Consider the following 19,970-nt stretch of genomic DNA (forward strand, 5'->3'; position numbering starts at 1 on the left):
ATCAATATTTATCTCTATCTATCTAACAGCATTCCCTCCCCTTCCCTCCCACCCCTGGTAACCAACAAAGAAAATGTCCTCCAATATATAAACATTTCTGAAAGGTAATTCTTGAGGGTGAGTTCAGTTCCAGGTGTGAAGGGTGTCTAAGAGCCATACTCTTGGGGGTTCTATCACTCTGTATCAGACCAATAAGGGTGGTCTTTTTTATGATTTTGAATTTTGTGTGACATTTTTTCCCCACTCTGTCTGTTGTTGTTATGTGCTGTCAGAGCGCTCCCTCCTTGGATTTCCGAGGCAGTATCACTATGGAAGTAGATTGCCCCATCTTCCTTCTGAGCAGTGGCTGGTGGGTTTGAACCAACAGCCTTCTGGTTAGCAGTCAAGTGCCTTAGGCACTACGCTACCAGAGCTCCCCCACTCTGTCTAGGACCTACTGTTGTGATACTGATTAGAGCAGTCAGTAGTTGTAGCCAGACACCATCTGGTTCTTCTAGTCTCAGGCTAGTGGAGGCTCTGGTTCATGTGGTCCGTTATGCCTTTGGACTAATTATTTTCTTGAGTTTTTTATTTTCTTCATTCTTCTTTGCTTTGGATAGGGAGAGAGTAGTAGTTGCATCTTAGATGGAGCCTCACAACTTTTTTTTAAATTTATTGTATGTGTGTATGTCTCTTCTTTATCTCTCTCTTATGAATTCCATCTGCTTCTAAGTGTCATTGCTGAATCTTCAAACGAAATACTTTTGATTAGCACTAAAAAGGTCTAACGTTTGAGACCTTGAATGAAAAACTTCTGATAAAAAGAAACTTCAGGGTCTCAGAATATTCTTTTCAGATCAACTGGATGGTCCCAGAGTAGGTTGCTTAAATCTCTCTTCACAACTTTTTAAGACCCCAGTCACTACTCACCAAAGTAGGATGTAGAACATTGTCTTTGTGGACTATGTTATGCCAATTGACTTAGATGTCCCCTGAGACTGGGGCCCTAAGCCCCCAAGCCCAGTGACTCAACCCCTCAAGGTATTTGGTTATCGTTAAAAGTGTATCTTTGCTCCCTGTATGCTCTACTATATACATGGATATATACAGGTACAAATAATGTATGTAGAAATACCCTTTGCCAAATCTAGATACATGCTCATGGGTGAACTATATGCCATCATACACCTGTTCAGCTTGCATATCTACCTATGTGTCCACTGGTGAATAACTATTTGTTGTTATTGTTATTGCAGGATTGTGCATGTGATGGTATTTACAGTTGTAGCCTTTTATTCTTGTGTACCTAGCAGTGTCTTCCTTTATCCTGGTCATATTATACTGCCCCTCTTGTATATTGCCTTTCTCTTCACCCCAGTTAATACATGTCTACTCTCTAATTAGTGATCTTTCCTTCCTCCTCCTCTCATTCCTGGTAACTATCAAAGAATATTTCTTTCTGTGTGTAAATTTTTTCTTGACTTTTTATAGTAGTGGTTTCACACACTATTTGTCGTTTTGTAATAAACTTATTTCATTCACTATAATGTCTTCCAGGGTCATCCACGTTATACGTGTTTTGTGGATTCACTGTTCTTTTTTAATGTTGTATACATACATTGTGTGTATGTACCATAGTTTATCCATTGATAGGCACTTAGGTTGTTTTCGTCTTTTTGCTATTCTGAATCGCGTGTGATGAACATGTGTGGGCATATATCTGTTTGAGTCATGGTTCTTATTTTTTTTGGATATATACTTAGTAGTGGGATTGCTGGATCATATAGTGTCTCTATTTCTAACTTTTTAAGGAAGCTGTACTGTTTTCCATAGTGCTTGTACCATTTTGCAATCCCACTAGCAGTGTATTAGAGTTCCAATCTCTCTACATCCTTGCCAGCATTTTTTGTGTTTTCTGTTTTTTTTGATCATTGACTTATTTTTAAAGCTGTGAAGGGGTTAAATCCTTTGTTAATTTATTTGATGTAATAGTTTTCTACAGATTTAAAAGTGTGTAGATTATTTCAAAATTACTTAGAAAAGATATGCATAATGTAGTTTTTGAGAAAAGTATTGACAGATAATAGATGGAACAGAGCTTTCTGATTTGTAGCTATCATCACAACAAAACTGGCACTTAATATACCTTGTTTTACTGTTCATTAGCTGTGTAACTTCCTTAACTCTTTAAGCCTTACTTTCAGTATCTATAAATGGAGATAGTAAGTGTGTATTTCATAGGGTTATTAGGTTTAAATGACATAACTCACATACTAGCTGCTTAATAAATGTTTACAAAAGAATAAGGAAGTCTAATACTTAAGAATGAATTACATTCTTTAATTTTGATTTGAAGTTGGATTTAGACGTTCAGAGTTTTTTTTTTTTTGTAAGGAAATAGACGGTCAGGGAGTTTACAAACTTTTCATACCTATAATGGACTGTGTAATATTTAATACTAATGTAAGTTTTAATTCTGTGAGAAATTTTAATTTTCCTTTGCTAGATATAAAGCCAGTCCTAAGGAATGAAATTTTCTTTCCCATTGATACTTCCATTTGTTTATTTAAGTACTATTTGGTCATAGTAGCCAAAAGGTGGAAACCACCTAAATGTCTATAAACAGATGGAATATTGTTGTTGTTAATACTGTCCAGATGGTTCTGACAAGGCAGTGCCGTTGCCCGGTCCTGCACTATCTTCATGTTGACTAATATGTTCAAGTCTGCTGTTGAGGCCACTTTGTGTTTTGAATGTCTTCCAACCCAGGAGGCTCATCTTCTAGCACTGTATCAGACAGAATTCTTTGTGATCCATTGGGTTTTCATTGACCGATTTTTGGAAGTTGATCACTGGCTGTTCCTCCTAGTCTGTCTTAGTATGGAAGCTCCTCTGAAACCTGTCCATCATGGGTTACCCTGCTGATATTTGAAATAGCAGTTACATAGCTTCCAGCAGAGCAACACACAAACCGCTACAGTACAACAAACTGGCAGACAAGTGGTAGAATGAAATATTACTCAGCCATACAGAAAAGTGAAGTCCTCATATATGCTACAACATGGATGAACCTAGAAAACATTATGCTAAGTGAAATAAGTTAGTTACAAAAAGACAAATACTATATGATCCCACCTACATGAAATATCTAGAATGGACAGATGTATAGAGACCAGAGTTTATTCGTAGTTACCAGAGGCTGCAGGGAGGAGGAAAGGAGGAATCATTGCCTAGGGGGCATTGAGTTTCTGTTAAGTTTGTGGAAAATTTAGTATGTGTAAAATGTGTTGAAGTGGCAAATGTTTTGTTGTATATATTTGTACCACAATTGAAAAAACAAAGTTTGGTGTTGCTCTTCTATCTCCTGGCACTCTTTTCACCATCCTTAGCTGTGAAGGCATCTGGGGTACTCATTTTTCTAAGTTCTTTTTATTTAGTTATCTTTTCTAGGTGTTCCTTCACTTTGAAAGTACTTTATTTTCTTAAATGTGTTAGATCAGCAAACATTAAGACATTATCATGTGCCCAATAAGATATAATCCCTGCCTTTGAGGCCTTCTGTCTTCTCAGTTTTTCCAACTTCTGAATAGTTTTCTCAAAGTAGATACTTTATGGGAAAGGAAGGGCTTTCGTATAGTTGTGAGTTCCTCTAAGCCAGTGCTCTTTGAACTTCAGGTTGTGACCCATTAGTCTCTTGTGAATTCAATTTTTTGAGTCACCGTAACAATTTTTTTAAGTGGAAAATATCAGAGTGTGTTACGTAGTTAAGGATAAGCATTGTTCAGGGAAATTTTTTAATTTTTATTCTATTGTGTTTAAAATGTATACAGCAAAACATTTGCTGATTCAGCAGTTTTCACAAGTACAATACAGTGATGATTATGTTTATCATGTTGGGCTACTACTAAAAGGACTTGGGAGAGGCATCTTTTGACCTCCTCCAGTCTCACAAGGAGGAAACAGAATCACCATCAAAAGCCAGGGCTTATTCTTATGAGGCCAAACATACTGCCACCCTTCAGCCTTTTACCAATTTTGACATCAGCTTTCCCTCCCACAGCACTCACTACTCTGTTGGGTTCCATAATTTGTTGCAGTGGCCACGCAGAACTCACAGACAATGCTCAAAATTATGGGATTTATTATGGAAGCAACAGGCTACAATTCAGGTTCAGGAACCTGCTCAAGATACAATTCTTCAATCAGGACAGTCTCCCATCTTCTGTTTCCTCAGACATGCCTCTTGGTCTGACCTTTGCCCTGCTTGGGCAAGTGTTACAGAGCTCTTTTAGCTCTGTCAATAGGTACACCTACATGCACTCCACTCTGCCAGCAAGCCTCCTACCCAGTGGCACACAGCTTTCTTGTCCTGTGGGCTGGAAAGCCTACCACTTTGTCTCGTGCCTCTTGGTTCTACTGCCACCGTCTTTCTGCTGGGCATCTCTCTCTGCCAGGAGTCTCTCTGCTGGGTGTCTCTCTCTGCTGGCATATCTGCCAAGCGGTCCAGTGCAGGGATCTCAGGTTCAAGGACACACTCTACTTCACCTCCAGCTCTTCACTCTTTATGGCACTGAGATCTCCCTTTCTGTCTCTAAACCAAAGGTAAAAAGCCAAACTCACTGCCCTTGAGTCGATCCTGACTCATAACAATCCCTCCTTGGGTTTCCGAGGTGGTATCTCTACGGAAGTAGATTGCCCAGTCTTCCTTCCAAGGAGTGGCTGGTGGGTTTAAACCTCTTAAGCTTCCTGGTTAGCAGTCAAATGCTTTAGGCACTACGCCACCAGAGCTCCCTAGGAAGGTTCATTTTAAGCATGGCAGGGTGACAAAACCAGCCAATCCCAACATTAGAGTTTTTCACACTTTATTTGCATGGTCCTACCTAGTAATCAGGAGCTCTGGTAGCTTAGTGCCTAAGGCACTTGACTGCTAACCAGAAGGCTTTTGGTTCAAACCCACCAGCCACTCCTCGGAAGGAAGATGGGGCAATCTACTTGTGTAGTGATACTGCCTCGGAAATCCAAGGAGGGGTCACTATGAGTTGGGTCTGACTCGACGGCACATAACGACATAACAACACCTAGTAATCTGGCGGGAGTAACAAAGACTATGACTAGAAAAGCCATACCAAGTAATTCACTGCTGCACCACAGCTACTGTTGCCACTATCCTTTTACCAATTATTCTACCTACATTAACAGAAATTCTGTGCTCCTTGAGTGAAGACTTTGCTGTTTTTCACCCTAACTCACTGCCATCAAGTTGATTATGGCTCATTAGCAACCCCGTAGGACAGAGTAGAACTGCCCTGCCCCATAGGGTTTCCAAGGCTGTTAATCTTTATGGAAGTAGACTGCGTTATTTTCTTGCGGAGCTACTGGTAGGTTTGAACTGCCAGCTTTTTGGTTAGCAGTCGAGTGCCTTAATCACTATGCCACCAGGGCGCCTTTCATCCTTGTTGTTGTTATGTGCCGTCGAGTCGGACCCGACTCATAGTGACCCCTCTTTGGGTTTCCAAGGCAAGTATCACTACGGAAGTAGATTGCCCAGTCTTCCTTCTGAGGAGTGGCTGGTGGGTTTGAACTGCCAGCCTTCTGGTTAGCAGTCAAATGCCTTACGCACTATGCTACCAGAGCTCCCATCCTTAGTAGCCAGCAATAAGCTTTGGTTTCTATACATTTGCCAGTTTCATGTAAGTGGAATCATACACTAACTGTCCTTTTGCAACTAACTTATTTCACTCAGCATATTTTCAGGTCAACCATGTTGTAACATGTATCAGGTCTTCATTTTTCTTTACAGCTAAGTAATAGTCCATTTTTTGAATATACCTTATTTTGTTTTTGTATTTATCTATTGATTGACATTTAAGTTGTTTCTACCTTTTGGCTATTGTGACTAGTGTTTCAGTGAACATTGGTGTGCAGGTTTCTATTTGCATTACAGCTTTCAGTTCTTTTTGGTATATACCTAGGATTAGGATCGCTGAGTCATTTAGTAGTTAGTTCTATGTTTAACTTTTTGAAGAATCACCAAACTGTTTGTCACAATGGCTGTACCGTTTTGCATTCCCACCAGCAATGGATGAGGATTCCAATTATTCTGCATTTTCACCAACACTTGTTATTTTCACCATAGCCATTCTAGTGATTTGCATCTCCCTAATGATTAGAAGTGGTTCAGTGGTAGAAATGTTACCTTTCATGCAGGAGGTTTGTGTTTGATTTCTGGCCAGTGTAGCTTGAGAACAGCCACCACTTGTCAATAGTGGTCTGCCAGTGGTGGCTTGTTTGTTGTTATGATGCTTGACAGATTTCAGGAGAGGTTCCTCTTTAAGATAGACTAGGAAGAAAGGCCTGGCAATCTACTTATGCAAAATCAGCCAGTGAAAACTCTATGGATTACAGTGGTTAAATCCTGCTGTACATGGGATTGCAACTTGCAGGTAGCTAACAGCAATGACGACTGGCCTTGAGCATCTATTCCTGTGCTTGTTGGCCATTTGTATATCCTTTTTGGTGAAATGTCTATTCAGATTCTTTGCCTATTATTTCTATTAGGTTGTTTGTCTTTTTACTGTTCAGTTGTAGGAGTTCTTTATATATTCTGGATATTAAATCCTTTTCAGATACATCGTTTTCAAAAGTTTCTCCCACTCTATAGGTGGTCTCTTCACTTAGTTGATAAAGTGTTTGGGAAACTCTGTTTTATATGAAGGTTGGGCAATCCTACTTCCGTAGTGATACTGCCTCGGAAACCCAAGGAGGGGTCGCTATGAGTCGGGGCCGACCCGACGGCAAATAACAACAACATGTGTGTGTGTGTGTGTGTGCACGCGCACGCACGCTCTGGGTACTCAGTTCTAAGTTTTTTTGCATTTTTGTTTTTTACCTCATCCCTTTTACCTCTAATTTCATGTCTCTAAAGGCTGCTTTTTTTTCCCCTGTCTTTTTTTTCTTTTTCTTTTCAAGTAGTTTATCTTCATTCTCTACTGTGTCTAGTCTATTTGGTAATCATATTGGGCATATTTGCACTTCATAGTTCTTAAAACTTGTAGGGTACTGAGAACTCAATCTAGACTACCCTAGCCAGGATACCAGCAGTTTTAGGTATGATAATAAGTTTTGAAGTTTTTATGTTGAGGAGTATATGTCATCATACGTGTATCTCCCTTTCATACTATATGAGTGCAGTTTCTCTTGAATTACAGAGTTCATTATAAAAGAAAATCTTTTATACTTAGAGCATATTAAGAAAATATTTTATATTTTTACTTGGGCCATATGTTTAATATTATATCTTAATGAGATTTATTATGCAAAGATATTTAAATACATTAAAAATTAAATTAAGTATACTTTTAAAAATTCAAGTGCTTCAATGTGTTATATCTAAGCACATCTTTATGTTTAGGTTAATGTTTTTAATCCACTCATGATAATAGTTATATGTCTATTTTTTATTTTAGGTTGATTTTTTTCCAGTTCATTCCCTTAGAGACCAAGAAAGAGGTTTCAGAAAAAGTTGATGAACAGCACCACTAAATAGGGTCAAGGTTTTTCCTTTTTTAGACTTGGGAATTTAGTGCCACTGAAAATTGGAAAATCTTTGTCTCTTTGCCAAAAGCGTTCATTTCCTTAACTGTAATGACTAAAATTACTTATTAGCCGGTAATTGTATTTGATAAGGAAACTTTGCTCTTCATTGTTACATAGTAACTCTGTATTATATATTATGTGTTATTATAGTCTTTAACATGTAGTGTTTGAGTAATCTCATGCTTTGTAAATGTTGGATGATGATTGTGATGTTGTATAGGGATCATCATGTGATATTAAACAAAACAAAACAAAAGCCACTGTTGTCTAGTCAATTCTGACTCATGGCAACCCCCATGTCCTTGTGTTATGGAATAGAACTTTCCGTAGAGTTTTCTGGGCTATAATCTTTTTTTTTTTTTCCTTAACTGATTTGGGTGCAATTTTACAAAGCAAATTTGTTTTACATGTAGCTGTTCACATTTTATTTTGCATTGGCTGTAGTCCAGAAGCAGCTCCATGGTGCCAGTGGGTTGATTTGAACCACCAATCTTTAGGTTAGTAGCTGAGTGCACACTGTTTATGTCAGGGACCCTTCGGAAGGAAGGTTGGGCAATCTACTTCCGTAGTGATACCTCCTCGGGAACCCAAGGAGGAGGGGTCGCTATGAGTCAGATCTGACTGGGGCATAACAACAACGAACAAACAATCGGACCGTTATCATGTGATAAGAATACAATATGTCAGTTGGTTTTATTTCTTAGAATTCAAGGTTTCTGAGTTTCAGAGGGGCAATATAATTTTCTCACTTTCAGATTCTTTATTTTGACATACAGTTGTTAGTGATAATTTTCCCATTATCTAGAAAAACATATATTTAAGAACTGGAGTAATTAAAAGATCTTACTCTGAAGTTATCTTTAGTTTAGGAACCGACAAAAGAAAATATTTTCATGTTTTTACATATGAATGTTTGTAATATAGCACCTGAGCCTATTTATATTCAGGAGGAGAGAAAAGAACCAGGATCAGCCCAACGCTGATTGCTATGAGGTGGAGGTCAGACATACCTCCACTCCAACTTTTTCACCATTTCTGACACCAATCACCACCCCCCCCCCCCAGCACTCTCTACTTCTCTTTTGGGTTTAATAATCCATTGTAGTGGCCACACAGAACTCACAGACCATATGATTATCTGCTTTGTTGGAGAAGTAACAGGCTACAACTCAGGAGACAGGATACAGTTCCTCAGTGAGGATAGCTTCCATCCAGAATGACTCTCAGCTGCTTCTTGGCTATGATTGCAAGTAGACCCTTCTCTGGCTATACCAGCCAATCACCTTCCTCTTGGCCATGACAGCTGATGGTCCTTCTCTTGGCTATACCAGATATGGCCCACCTCCTGGCTGTGTCAGCTGATGGCCCTTCTCTTGGTGTTCCATCCAGCTGTCTTTCTCTCAGCTCCACATCTGCCCTGTTCAAACTAGTGTTAAAGTTCTTTAGCTCTGCTGATAAGTGCCCACAGGCACCCTACTCTGCCAGCAAGCTTCCTGCCCTTAGGTGCTCAGTTCCTTCTTGTTCTGCAGGCTGGCAAACACCAACACAGCTGTCTGCTGGTCCTATGGTTATTGCTGCTTGTAATATTGCCGCCATTTTTCTGTGGCTGGGCTCTGCTTTGATTGTTGTTGTTTGTCACTGTCTGACATGTGTCCAAAGTAAGCGAGTCGAATTCTTGCCATCCTTACTTCTTTTTTTTTTTTGCCATCCTTACTTCTAAGGAGCATTCTAATTGTTATTTCTTCTGAGCCTTTTTTTGGCAGCTCATGCTATATTCAGTGTTTTTTTCCAGTACCACAATTCTTTTTCTTTTCCTCCCCAACCCCACAATTGCAATACATCAGTGCTGTCTTTTTTCATTGTCTAGCTTCCCCATGCATAAGAGATGATTAAAAATACCATGGGTTGGGGTAGGCATACCTTAGTCATTAAAATGACATCTTTGCTTTTTAAAACTTTAAAGATATCTTTTGTAGCTGATTTGCCCAATGCAATAAATCAATGTTTGATTTCTTGGGCATTGATTGTTGATGCAGGTAGCATGAAATTCTTGACAACTTCAGTTTTTTCTCTGTTTGTGGTTGTGTTGTTTATTGGTCCAGTTGTGAGGATCTTTGTTGCTTTGTTGTCTTTACATTGAGGTGTAATCCATACTGAAGGCTTTGGCATTTTATCTTCATCAGGAAGTTGGAGATAGCCTCCTGATATTTTACATGTTGTCTACTCTAAACAACTAAATTTAATAAGGTGTTTTATTAATTTAAAAGTCTTGTACATAAAGATTTTTCACTCAGCTTTCCAGGTAATGGGATGGAATATATTAGGAAAGGAATGGTAAAATAGATTTAACATGTGAGATGTATTTTATGACTAACTTTAAGATTATAAATCCAGTCATTAACAATAAAAGGGTTTCATTGTTGAGACATAAAATGTTAAAATAAGTTGTTGTTGTGTTGTTGTTAGGTGCCATTGAGTCGATTCTGATTCATAGCAACCCCATGTATAGCAGAACATTGCCTGGTTCTGTGCCATCCTCACAGTCCTTGCTATGTTTGAGCCCATTGCTGTAGCATCTGTGTCAATCCATCTCCTTGAGGGTCTTCCTCTTTTTCACCAACTATTTACCTTACCAAGGATGATATCTTTCTCCAGGGACTGGTCCCTTCTGACAACATGAAATTGGTGAGACAAAGTTTGGCCATTCTCCACTTCTCAGGTACATTCTGGCTGCAGTTCTTCTAGGACAGATATGTTCATTCTTCTGGCTGGCTGTGGCATTTTCAGTATTCTTTGCCAACACCACAATTCAGAGGCATCAGTTCTTCTTTATTCTTCCTTATTCATTATTCAGCTTTCACATGCATATGAAGAAATTGAAAATAACATGGGCTTGGGTCAGGCGCACTTCAGTCTTCAAAGTGACATCTTTGCTCTTTAACACTTCAAAGAGGTCTTTTGCAGCAGATTTTCCCAGAGTAGTATGACGTCTTATTTCTTGACTGCTGCTTCTATGGGCGTTTATTGTGGATCCAAGTAAAATGAAATCTTAGACAACTTCAATCTTCTCTCCATTTATTGTGATGTTGCCAACTAGTCCAGTTGTGAGGATTTTTGTTTTCTTGATGTTGAGGCGTAATCCATACTGAAGACTGTAGCCTTTGAGCTTCATCAGTAAGTGCTTCAAGTCATCTTCATTTTCAGCAGACAAGGTGCTGAAAATGACTATAATATAAAAACTGTCTTAATTTTTTTATATTTAATATGTCAAAGTACACTACCATTTTATTTTTTAATGTAAGTTGTATTGGATTAAAGTTAGGTAAAATGGTATTCCAAATTTTAGAATCCATTATTTTACTTGTGATAATTGTGCAATTTTTTTTAAAAAACAGTTTTGAAGTCTCTTGAAGCATAGTCATTAAACCAGTTGGTTTACATATACTGTGCTTAATATAGAAATCAATTTAATACTTTTTGAGATACATGGTTGTAATTACTAAATGTGCTGCATACACAGGTTGTCTCAAAAGTGGTCCCAAGAACCCACACAGGCACAAGACTACTAGGATGAGGACCCCAACCAGTACTAGTAATCCCATCTCAGGTGCTTCGTCTTGTCTGGTTGGATTGAGTTGTACATACAGGACACAGTGTTGGCAAAGTGAAAGCCATTTATTATAGCAAACAACAAATTCATGGTGAGTGAGTGAGTGTCATTCCTCCTCACCCTCTGGGCTCTGAAGGCTGTCCAGGCAGAAAGGATGGTTCTCTACACATGCCCCATATTGCACTATAGGAGAGGGACCCTGAAGTCACAAACCTGCCTGACTTTTTACTTCGGGGGTCACTGACTCACTTGAGTTAAGCACAGCTACAGATTTTTCCAGCTTAACAAACCAAGGAGTTATATGGCCCTTGATAGGCTCCAGGCAGAGTTTCCCTGGTCCCTGTTGCCTATCTAGGTAGAACATCATCCCTAGGGTGAGCTGTAGTTTGTTCCTGAAATTTAGGAACAGTTGCAGGGAGAGGAATAAGGGAAACTGTGGCTGTTGGGTTGTCCAAGGGCTGACATTCTTCCAGTAAAATAGTAGTTAAAATAGTAATTGATGAAATTTGAATTTAAAGCCCAACATTTCAACCAGTGAGCTATGTAGCTTTAGTGTCAAAATGAGATTCAGTAACGATGCAGTTATATATTTTTTGAGTGTTACATTCTAGGCACTATACTTATCAAATAGATTCAGTAATGACACATCTATTTATTATACATTATTTGAGTAGTATCTGTTAGATACTGTGCCAGGCTGGATACAGAAATGAGTAAGACTTGATCCTTCCTACTTTGCAGTTTAGTAGAGGTACAGACTTGCAAACAAATATGTACAGTAGTGTAGTATTTGACACTATTGGGTTCCATGAGTATATACAGTGTATATAATTCTTTGTTGTGGGATGGTCTGTGCTGTGTGTTAATAGAATATTTTGCATCATCCCTGGCCTTTACCCACTAGATGCTAGTTAGCACTACCCTGGTTGTAACAATTAGAAATGTCTTCAGAGATTGCTAAATATCCTTTTGGTGGGCAGGGATAAAATCAACTTTGAGAACTATTTGTGTAATGAATGCTAAGGTGGTAGTGTAATGTATAAACACCTGTTTAGCACAAGTGAAGCAGTGTTGAGGCATATTTAGGTGGAATGGTCTCTCAGAGTAAGATTTTATATGGATCTTGAAGAAGAGTTGGAGGGGAAAGGATATTACATAACTCAATGCATGAAAATTCAGTATTTAAGAGAATGATAACTGATAGTTGTGGCTGTAGAGCATAGTACACATGTGGATGTATGTAGTTTTGGATGGATATTTGGTATAATAAAGCTGAAAAGGTATTTTGTAGACATCTGTCTTTTTCTTTTTTAAACTTTTTAATTGAAATATAATTTATACACCAAAGCATACAATGTTAAGTGTAAGATTGTTTTTGTATCTGTATATACTCATGTAACTACTGGGCAGGACAGAATATAGAATTTCCCCAGCACCTCTTATAGTTACTTCCTGAAGGGCCTTTTTTTTTTTTTTCCTTTTTTTTTTAATTAGGATTTGGGTGAAGATTTACAGAGTAAATTCACTTTTCATACAGCAGTTCACATATACTTTGTCTCATGTCATTGACCAAAATTTACAATGCAGCAGCTCCCCTCCCACTTCCTCCCCATAGTTACCTCCTCCCAGTGTCCATCCCTTCATACTCTTCTGCACCCTGAGCTATCTCCCTGTGCATAAGCAGCCCTTCCTTCTCCCATGATTGTTCTCTCCAGGACGTGTGTCTACTTGAGGTAAATGTTTAACTCACATGCCTGTACTTTGTTTGGCTGGAAACCACACAGTTGTGGGTTCAATTCCAGACCTGAAGGGCAGCTAGGGGCCATAGTCTCAGTGGTTCCACCAGGCTCTATTGGACCAGCAAACCTGGTCCCCACCTTCTTTTTTTTTTTTTTTGCCTCCAAATGATTTTGAGTTTTGTTCCACATTGTTCTCCCTCTTTATGCAGGATCTCCTACATCCCTTCCAAGTGGATGGCAGTGGTAGCTGGGCACCATCTAGTTCTTCTGGTCTCATAGTTGTATAGGTACCAGTCGCTAGGACTGATTGTTTCCATTAATTTTGTTTTTCTTCTTTCTTCTTGACGAGGAGAGACCCGTTGTTGCATCTAGATGGCAGCTTCCTAGCTTTTAAGGTCCCAGTCGCTACTTGCCAAAGTAGTAGGTGGAACAATGTTTTGTATAGTATGTTATGCCAATTGAGCTTGATGTCCCCTGCGACTATGGTCCCAAGCCCGCAGGATCAACTACTCGGTCCCTCTGGGTAGCTGGCTGTGACCAAGCAATGACCATAACCTTGCCCCTTGTCATCTCTACTATACACCTGGGAATTCTGATCATTCACATGAACTTATAGGCCCATTGTCTGCCAACCCTATATATGATCTTGGATACACTCTCCTAATTGTAGACATACCTAATTGTTCAGCTTGTTCACCTATCTATCCGTCCCTATACCCATGTTTGCTTTCACTGACAACTCAGTACTGTATATGCAAAAGGGTTCATATTTGTTGTCTGTACTGCCCATGTAGCCATATTGGTCACTCACATTTGGTACATTGTGAAGGGCATTTTTTGCTATGCTTCTAATTAATATCAAAATTATAAAAGCAGAAATGTGATAAAATCAGATTAGTGTTTTTAAAACATTACTCTGGAGGTATTGTGAAGAATGATTTTGCTAGTTGCTGTTTAGTTCGCTCTGACCCATGGCAACCTGAAGTATAACTGAATGAAATGGTTCCAGATCCTATGCCATCTTCATGAGCTTTGATACATTTGAGCCCATTGTTGTTGCTATTGTCAATCCATCTCATTGAGGGTTTCCCTCATTTTCGCTAACCCTCTGCTTTACCAAACTTGATGTCCTTTTATAGGGGTTGGTTTATTTGGAGACTAAATGGGCAGAAATTATATATAGAAGATTGGTTAGGAGGTAATAACAGAAGACCAGCTAAGCAGTAGAGCTGACATGTTGGGTTTGAGAGTTATTAAGTCAGAAAATTGATGGAATTTGGTGCTTAATAGAAGGTAGGGGGAAGTAGTATATATATTAAGTTGAAGGGAAAGATAAAGATATTGACTTGGGTAGTCAGGAGAGAACAAATTATGTTGTGGTAACAAACAACTTAGAAATTTTAGTGACTTTTAACAGGACAAAAATTTTTGGCTTGTGCATGCTCTGTGTGAGTTGTCAGGGGTACCCTGTTTATGGTACCTTTGCAGTGTGTTAGTCTGATGAAGATGCATCTCAGTATCACCATGGCAATGTGAGGGGAGACTGTTCTGAGTAACTCACTAGCTCTTAAAAGTGTCTGCTTAAAAGAAGAACATGCCATTTTGGCTTATAGTTTATTGGCCGAAGCAAGTCATATGGCTTTAAAGATTTCACAGGAGGTGAGGAATTGTAAAGAAGCCCTGGTGGCACAGTGGTGAAGCACTCGGCTGCTAACCAACAAGTTCTTGGTTTGAATCACCCAGCCATTCTGTGGGAGTAGGATGTGGCAGTCTGCTTCTGTAAAGATTTTCAGCCTTGAAACAGTGTGGAGCAGTCCTACTCAGTCTTACGTTGTTGTTATGTGCCATTATTATGAATTAGCATCAACTCAAACATCACTGGTTTTGTTTTTTTCCAAAAAAAGGAATTGCATTTGTACCATGTGTTCTGAAGAAGAGCTGAACTGAAATATTTCAGCCATGGTAAATATTTATCATATATTGAATTATAACTTATTTAGTCTTTTTATAAATGAATTATGTTGAAATTTATGATAACAATTGTAATAGTAATAAGAGCTGCCATTTATTGGACATTTACTATGTGTCATGTACTGTGCTAGATGCTTTAAAATATATTCTTATTTTAATTTTTTTTATAACATACCTGTAAGGTAGATAGCAGTTCCATTTGATAGGGAGGAAATTGATGCTCATGAGGTTACGTAACTTGTGTAAGCTAGCTAATAAGGCAGGAGTCTTGACTATATATAGCCTTAGGTATTTGGGAGTAGATTTTTGGTAATTAGACTTAAATGATTTTGTAGTTGTATTCTTTCTGTAAATAATGTTTTTCTCCAAGATTTTTTGAACTTTTAGGCTGTTTCCCAGTATTTTAAGATTGACATGTCTCTTATCCATTAATTCTGCTTTTTTTTAAAAAAAAAACAAAAAACACACCTGCAATCTGATTTCTGCCTATTCCACACGACTAAACTTGTTCTCTAAGCCTACCTATTTATTATTCAATAACTGTTTGAATGTGGAATCTTTCATCAGTTCTTTGTACAGGAAATTCTAGTGAATGTGATTTGCTTCTTTGTTACTGTTTCTTCAGCACTGGTAATTTCCTTTCAGGTATGAGAATTGCTACTCTTCGTTACACTTAGAATAAGAGAGTCTGGTAATTAGGAATAGAATAGTCAAGTAGAAGGCCCTAGGCAGGAGTAAGGATTTTTGTAAGAAAACCTTGGGAAAGATTAAAGGAAGTAGAAAAGTAAATTTGATCCTTAAAATGATTGTCTTACTTCTCTTGGAAGGAAAGCATTTATCATTATTGGAGTGGATGACAGTGATCTGAGATGAAATTAATGGGCAGAGCTAAAAAAAAAATCAAAACCAAACCCAGTGGCATCAAGTTGATTCTGGCTCATAGTGATTCTAAAGGACAGAGTAGAACTGCCCATAGGGTTTCCAATGCTGTAAATTTTTATGAAGACTGGCCTGTGGGAATTAAGTTATCCAAAACATTTCCATCATCCAAGAAACAAGACATCCTTATATCTTTTGACTGTGGTTGTTCTTTGGAAAATCAACAACTTTCACCTTAAAATAAGAAAGGCTTTATATATGAAAAAAATTGTATTATTTAGAATAAGTTATAACTATATATGATACAAAATCAAAAGGTACAAAAATAAAACATGAAAAATAAGTTATTCTCCCACTCCTGCTCCGTAGCCACCCTACTCCCCTTCTGAGAGGCAGTCACAGTTTTCTGTGCCTATGTTGAAGTAGTCGCCATTAAACATTTGAATGATGGTTTAAGCCTCTTCAAATGCGTATCTGTGAAAGAGTAGTATATGTTTACAAGCAACTTCGTCAAAACTTTGAGGAGAGACATGGCAAATTTATAGTTAATATTTTTAAATAAAAAATCAACTGTTTGGTCCACATAGCTTATTTAGGATGTATAAATGGCATTGATATTCTTTTTACTTGATAATTTAGTGACTATAGAAAAATATAAAAAAAAAGTCTGAGAGCATAAACCTGCTTGTGACCGTAGACCTCCTAACTTTGTTTCCCTTCCTAATATCTAAAACATCAACTGGTTTATCAGATAGATGGATTTTTAAGAAACAGGACTTTTAAGTTGGGGAGAGATTGCTCTACCTGTTTGCAAAACACTCTGTTAGGTGCAAGAAAAAAAGATGTCCATGAAAAATGAGATTTGAATTCACAAGGAGAATAAATTCATTTGTGAACTTTTTGTTCTCTGCTTCCTTTTAATGTTTAAGTTAATCCTCCCCTTCTTGATGGTTCTTCTTTCTGACTGCCCCTGTCTATAAAAAGACCAAAACCAACCCACTGCCGTCCAGTCAGTTCCTACTCATAACGACTCCCATAAGGTTTCCAAGACTGTAAGTCTTTACAGAAGCAGACTGCTGCTTTGTCTTTTTTCCATGAAGCAGCTAGTGGGTTCAAACCCCAACCTTTGGTTAGCAGCCCAATGCCTTAACCACAGTGCCACTGCGCCTGTCTGTAGATGTCTCTAAACTATTGTCTTGATATTTTTCTCTGTTTCTCTCTGTTGGTCTTGTTCCTCTCTTCCCATCGCCTCCCCTAGCCCCATCATTTATACCTAGCTGCCTACATGGGTTATCTTGTACTTCTCTCTTAGTTATCCTGTAGACACATCAGGTTTAACACATCTAAAATGAATTCATCGTCTTCATTTCTTTTCAGAAAAGGTTCCCCTTTATTTACTTACTTATTTCAGTGTTAACATTTTAAAAAAATTAACTTTGTTGTTATTGTTGTTATGTGCCGTCGAGTCTGACCTAACTCATAGCTATCCCTTCTTGCGTTTCTGAGGTGTTATCGCTATGGAAGTTGTGGTACAGTAAATTACTTAGTGTAGCTTTTCTACCCATAAGTCTTTGTAAACTCCAAGGTGGGATTTTCTATGAGCAACTGAGGAGCTCCTGATTCCTGAAGTTGTCCACCTGGAGTATTTCTGTTGGGCGTGGCACAAAATAATGTTCTGGGAGGTGCCCACTCTCTCTTAGGTGCTTAGAGTTCTGATGCTATGATTGGCTAGTTTGACCACCCTGCTGGGCTCAAAAGGAGGCCTTCTGGAAGCAGAACTCTCTCTGACTGCTGGTTGAGGAAGACGTGCTGCTGAAAGAGACATGGGCTCCTGAGACACGCGTTGCTGGGAAAGAGATACAAGAGACACGCATCGCTGAGTGAAACACTCAGCACTGCTGGGAAAGAGACTGAGAGACTGTTGGCTGAGGGACGGTGGGCTGGGAGAGAGGCTGAGCATTTTTCCTGAACTTGAATTGTAGCCTGTGGTGCTTCCTTAATAAACCCCGTAATCTGTGAGCTCTGTGTGGCCACTGCAGCGAATTACCGAACCCAGGAGAGAGGTGGTGGGTGCTTTGAGAGGAACGGTTGGAGAAAGGGCTGGAGGGAGGCAGCATGTCTGGCCTGGCAGGAATAGGCCTTGAGTTATTGATGATGACTCTGTCTTCCTCTTGTGGGATTAGAGGAGGTCAGAACATGTGGCCTCCTTGTTCTTTTTGCAGAAGTAGATTGCCCAACCTTCCTTCTGAAGAGTAGCTGGTGGGTTTGAACAGCCAGCCTTCTGGTTAGCAGTCAGATGCCTTAGGCGCTATGCCACCAGAGCTCTCTACTATGAATTAGATTTGTCTTTTTTGGAGTTTCATAAAAATGGAATCAAATATGCATTTTTGTGTTTGTCTTCTTTGTCTTCACATAATATCTGTGATATTTACCTGGGCTGTTGCATGTATCAGTAGCTCATTTTTTAAAAATTGCTGAATAATATTCCAGTGTGTGCATATACCACAATTGATCCATTCACCTGTTGATTGGCATTTGAATTATTTCCAGTTTTGGGCTGTTAAGAATAAACCTGCTGTGAAGATTTGTATGCAATCTGTTTTTTGGACATATATTTTCTTTTCTGTCAATAACCTTTCTAAAGTCTTCTAAACTAGAAGCTTTGGGATTATTTTAAGTTATTTCAGTCACTTTCCTCATCTCTATTCATCTAGTAAGTTATTAAGTCATGGGGTTTCTTCCTTTGAACTAGGTTTTATCCTTTGTTCTTTTTTCCAGGAATCTTTAACATTCTGGCAAAAAGCTACTTTTCATTTTTGTGAAGCCTTATTTTAGGAGTAGGGGATATAGAGGTGATAATGCAGATAATATGCTTGCTGAGTAAAGTTTGTAGTCAGTCATGCTGAGTCTGAAATTTGTGAGAGAATGGTGCTGACATTGAAGTATCTGGGTGGGAAGAGGGAATATTGCTGTTGGATGTACATCATCCCTAAAGCACTGTTTTAGTCTGTGTTCTTGTTTATGGGTTGAGATCAACTGCTAGTTTTAGTTTATTTTTGTTTTTATTTTGTTGCACGCATGGGTGTGTAGGTGGTGTGGAATGGTGAAAAAGAGATTGTCACATTCATTCATTGCTGTGTAACTTTGAATAACTTACTTACCTTCTCTGGGCTTCATCATCTGTAAAATGGGGATAATAATAATAATATCTGTCACATAGAATTGTTAGTAAGATTAGGTATATGAGCATATATACAGCTTTTAGAACAATACCAATCTTTTATATTAGCTATTATTATTACCTTAATTCTAAATTACTTAAAGGGCTATCTTTTCCACTCCCATTGCAGTTCCTCTTAGGTATTGCTATAAGATTACCTCCTATATACCACTGTTCTGTTACCTGTTCAAACCTACAAATGTGCTGTATCATCTGGCAACTTTTTTTTTCCTCCCCAGTTGTGGTATAATATAACCAGCTAACCAGTTGCTGTCAAGTTGACCCAACTCATAGTGACCTCATGTGTGTCAATAGATTTGTGTTCCATAAGGTTTTCAGTGGCTGGTTTTTTGGAAGTAGATCACTAGACCTTTCTTCTGAGGCACCTCTGAGTGGACTTGAGGCACCAACTTTTTGGCTAGGCAGCTGAGCACATTAATTTTTGCACCGGGCAAGGAGTGCTTAGTAAAATTAGCATATAATAAAGTACACAAATGAATTTTTACAGTTGTGTTTACCACTCAGTTCGAGCTATAGAAAGTTTCTAATACTTCAGAAAACTCCTTCTTGTTCCTTCTCCCTCAATACTCAATAGTCATCTTTCCCACATCTGTTCTGATTTTACTGTTGATTAATTTTGGCAAGTTATTCTTTTGTTTAATTTTTAAGGCTGTGATTGGCCTCACCAACTATGCAGCTAATTCCCATTACTGCCTACCATTCAGCCATTATCATATCTGTTCTGCCTGTGCTCCTGATGTCACTTTAGTGCCCTCTTGGTCTTATTGTCCTGTTCTTTCCTATCCATTCAGGTCTTCTTCCCTAAGTTCTTTCAGGATCATTGTTCTGATTACCTAGTGCCGCTCTGACACGAATATACCAAAAATGGGATGGCCTTAACAAACAGGAGTTTATTCTTACAATTTGGAGGCTTTAAGTCCAAGTTCAAGTGCCAGGCTCTAGGGGCTGGGTGAAA

The sequence above is a fragment of the Orycteropus afer genome, unplaced genomic scaffold (assembly GCF_000298275.1).
Source record: "Orycteropus afer afer isolate SDZICR_OR568_19922 unplaced genomic scaffold, OryAfe1.0 scaffold00042, whole genome shotgun sequence".
Taxonomy (NCBI): Eukaryota; Metazoa; Chordata; class Mammalia; order Tubulidentata; family Orycteropodidae; genus Orycteropus; species Orycteropus afer.